The following is a 4,428-nucleotide window of genomic DNA, read 5'->3' as shown; positions in this document are numbered from 1 at the left end:
TGATTCTGATGTTCCAGTGTTTGTTGTACAGACGCAAATTTGTCCTAGGTTTACCCTGTCATTTCCCCTTCTAATGAAAGAACAAGTGTTTTAATTTTAGAGTGAAATTGAGTAATTTTAGAAAATTTGGAAAACAAAGCTCATTTTTAAAAATATAAGTCACTTATAGTCCCAATCAGAGCTAGCCACTGGTAAAAATCCTAGTATATTTCCATCCAATCTATTATTCTCTATGCATATATGTATATACAAAGGATGCCAAAAAATGTATACCCATTTTAAGAAAGGAAAAAAAACTGTATTAAAATTGTAATACTCAATATATCCCGATAACAAAAGATGAATACAGGTCACGTGTATACATTTTTTTGGCACCCCCAGTATGTCTGAAAACATTAATCATAGTTGGTTGCATGCTATACAATATTTTATATTGTCAGATTTATCCAAGAACATGTCTTGTGTACTTTACCATGTCTTTAGAATTTATTAGGTGTACAATTCTTGTATCTCAAATAGTGTGTTATTTCTCTGTACATTTTATTGATGTGCAATACAGTATGCTCAAAAGTTGTTTGTGTGTCTCTTGGTTTAACATTGCCTGATTTCTGGAAGTCCTCCAAATATTTAAATTTTATACAGTGTTTTTTAAAAATTATATTCAATATCTTACAAAATGTATTCTACACAGAAATTGTTAACCAGAACCCCTATTAGAGTTTTTACTTTAAAATTATGTTTTCACTCATGTAAAGTAATAGTAGCATATTAAATCTCTGGCTTTAAAAAAATCCATTCTTTACATTTATTTTTTATTTTTATTGAAATATATTTTACAAGAATGTGTTTGCTTAGGAATTAAAACACTTTCTGAACCTCTAACCTTTTATGGGCAAGAAGCAAGATAAGAAAATTGCTCAGCACCCGAGGTTGGCATATTCTCTAATGCTTTCCTCATATGAGGCCACGAGTGATAATGAAAAAGTAAGGACTACTCCAAGAATAAACATAGAACAATGCATAGCAATAAACTGAGGAGCTATCCCAAGGAACACATCAGCTATCCTAAGAAAGAATTTCTTAATACTCATAAAAGAACATTTCCCATCTTATGATTCTTTGGAACATTTGCCCAACTTTGCTATGGCCTTAATTTGGCCAAGGAAATGTGAGTGGAAGAGACAAATGCCGCTTCTGAAGAGCTTATCGTGTGGGCCCATCAATGCCCTTTCCCTCAGGCATGAAATTGTCAAGAAGCTCCTCTGGCAGTTATCTGAGAATAAAAATGCCCCACGTTGCAGTCATAGCTGAGTTAGAGGCAGCAACATGCTCTAAGCAACATCTCACTGGTCATTTCCATTTCATTATGCTCAACGGTGTGAAAGTTACAAAAGAAATTTGTAAAATCTAACAAACTCAACCAATTCTAGTTTTACTGGAAATTTGAGTTGGTTTCTCTTTTTGAATACCAAAAACAAATGGTGTGAGTTGCTTATCCAAGTCATACAAAATGGAATCATTATATTAAAAGGATGTAGTAAGACCTGTGTTACTAAAGAAATCACTGAGTCATGCACAATTCAAAGAATCTTAAGCAAAAAAATAAATTTTTCAAAGGAGTTTCCTTTCAAAAAATTTACCATTTTTGCATGTTGGTTGATGATTACTAAGAAAATAAAAATATATGTGGTTAAAAAAAACATATTTTACATATAACACTATAAATTTAAGTTGTAAAACATGTTAATTTGAAACATATATCGTAATATGGTTGCCATTGTAGTGATTATTAGCACCTTTATTATGTTACATAATTATCATTTCATTTTAGTGGTTGGAATAATTAAGTTTAGTCTCTTAGTAAGTTTGATGATTATTATATAATATTATTGTGTATATTCTCTATACTATTGTTCTCTAGGACTTACTAATAATTGCAAGTTTGTACCCTTTCACTACATCTGTCCTATCTTCCCACCCTCATCCCCTGGTAAATCCTCTGTTTTTATGAATTTGGCTTTTTTATATTCCACATGTAAGTGATACCGTATGCTATTTGTCTTTCTTATCTGTGACTTATGTCTGACATAACTCACTCAACACAATGTCCTCAATGTTCAAAAAGTCCATTCTTTATAATTGCATGTAACATCCTGAAGATTTAAAATACTTAAAAGGTGTTTTTTTTATTACAACACAGCTAACATACAATATTATATTAGCTTCAGGTGTACTTTATAGTTATTCAATATCTGTATATCTAAAGAAGTGATCACCATAAGTCCAGCAACCATCTGACACAGTACCATGCTATCACAATATTAACTGTATTCCCTATGCTGTACATTACATCCCCATGACTTATTTGTTTTATATCTAAAAATTTGACTCTCATTCCCCTTCATCTCCCCCTCCCTCATTAATTTTTCAATTACAGTTGACATTCAATATTATTTTATATTAATTTCAGGTGTACAGCATAGTGGTTAGACATTTATATAATTTATGAAGTGATCCCCTTCTAGTCTAGTACCCACCTAGCACTATGCAGAGTTATTACCATATTAATGACTGTATTTTCTATGCTTTATTTTACATTCCCAAGACTATTTTATTATAACTACCAATTTGTACTTATTAATTTATTCACCTTTTTGATCTGCCCCCCTTGCCCCTCCCATATATCACCCTGATAGATCTAGTACCCATGTGACACCATATATAGCAATTACAATATTATTGACTATATTCCTTATGCTATACTCTAAATCCCCATGACTACTTTGTAACAACCAATTTGTACTTCTTAATCTCGTGCTCTTTTTCACCCATTCCCTCAACCTCATTCCCATCTGGCAGCCATCAAAATGTTCTTTGTATTTATGAGTTTGTCTCTGCTTTGCTTGTTTGGTTATCTTTTTCTTTAGATTCTACACATAAGCAAAATCATATTGTATCTGTCTTTCACTATCTGACATACTCCACTCAGCACAACACCCTCCAGGTCCATCCATGCTGCCACAGATGGCCAGAACCCATTCCCTTTGCTGGCCAAGCAATATTCCACTGTATATATGTATCACCTACTCTTTGGCCATTCTTCCATCAACAGACACCCAGGCTGCCTCCACATCTTGGTCATTGTAAACGATGCTGAAATGAACAAATGGATGCACATGGCCCCTCGTAGTCGAGTTTTGGATTTCTTTGGATAAATAACCAGAAGTGGGATTACTGAGTCCTTCTTTGGCTCTTGTTTATAGCCTTTGCTTTAAAGTCTATTTGGTTTGGTAAAAGCTTTGCTACCCCAGGGTTCATTTTGTTTTGTTTCCATTTTCATGAAATATCTTTTCCTAATCCTTTACTGTCAACCTGTGTATGTGTCTTTCATCTGAAGTGAGTCTCTTGTATATAGCATATGTAAGGGTCTTGTTTTCTTATCCATTCAACCACCCTATCTTTAATTGGAGCATTTAATCCATTTACATTTAAACTAATTGTTGATAAATATGTAGTAATTGACATTTTAGTCATATTTTTTATTTGTTTTTGTCTGAAAGAAGTCCCTCTAAGATTCCTTGTAATATTGGTTTGTTGATGATCAACTCCTTTAGCTTTTTCCTATCTGGGAAACTCTTTATCTGTCCTTAATTCTAAATGATAGCTTTGCCGGATAGAGTAATCTTGGTTGTAGGTCTTTACTTTTTATAACTTTGAATATTTCTTGCCAGTCCCTTCTGGCCTGCAAGGTTTCTGTTGAAAAACCAGCTGATAGTTTTATGGGGGCTTCCTTATAGGTCACTAACTGCTTTTCTCTTGCTGCTTTTAAGATTCGCTATTTGTCTTTAACATTTGGCACTTTAATTATGATGTGTCTTGGTGTGGGCCTGTTTGGGTTCATTTTGTTTGGGACTCTGTGTTTTCTGGGCTTGTATGTCTACTTCCTTTGCCAGGTTAGGGAAGTTTTCATTATTTTTTCAAATAGGTTTTCAATACTTTGCTCTTCTTCTGGTACCCCTATGATGTTCATAAACTATATAAATGTCTAACCACTATGCTGTACACCTGAAGCTAACATATAATAATATTGAATGTCAACTCTAATTGAAAAATTAAGAAGAGAGGAGAAAACAGTGAAGGCAAATAAGAGTTTCAAATTTTCAGTTATAAAACAAATAAATAATGGGGATGTAATGTACAGCATAGAGAATATAGTCAATAATATTGTAACAAAAAAGACATTAGGCGGGCAGGCTGAGTGGCGCGATGGTTAAGAACTGGCTTGGGATGCAAGAGGGTCCCGGTTCGGATCCCACATATGAGGGCCAGTGACACTGCCCTCTACAGCTAAGATGCTGAACAGCAGCTCGACCTGGAGCTGGGCTGCCGGGAGTCGCCGCGATGGCATGGGCTGCAGCCCCTGTGGCA

Source organism: Hipposideros armiger, unplaced genomic scaffold, assembly GCF_001890085.2.
Source record: "Hipposideros armiger isolate ML-2016 unplaced genomic scaffold, ASM189008v1 scaffold_121, whole genome shotgun sequence".
Taxonomy (NCBI): domain Eukaryota; kingdom Metazoa; phylum Chordata; class Mammalia; order Chiroptera; family Hipposideridae; genus Hipposideros; species Hipposideros armiger.
This window is presented reverse-complemented; position numbering follows the sequence as displayed.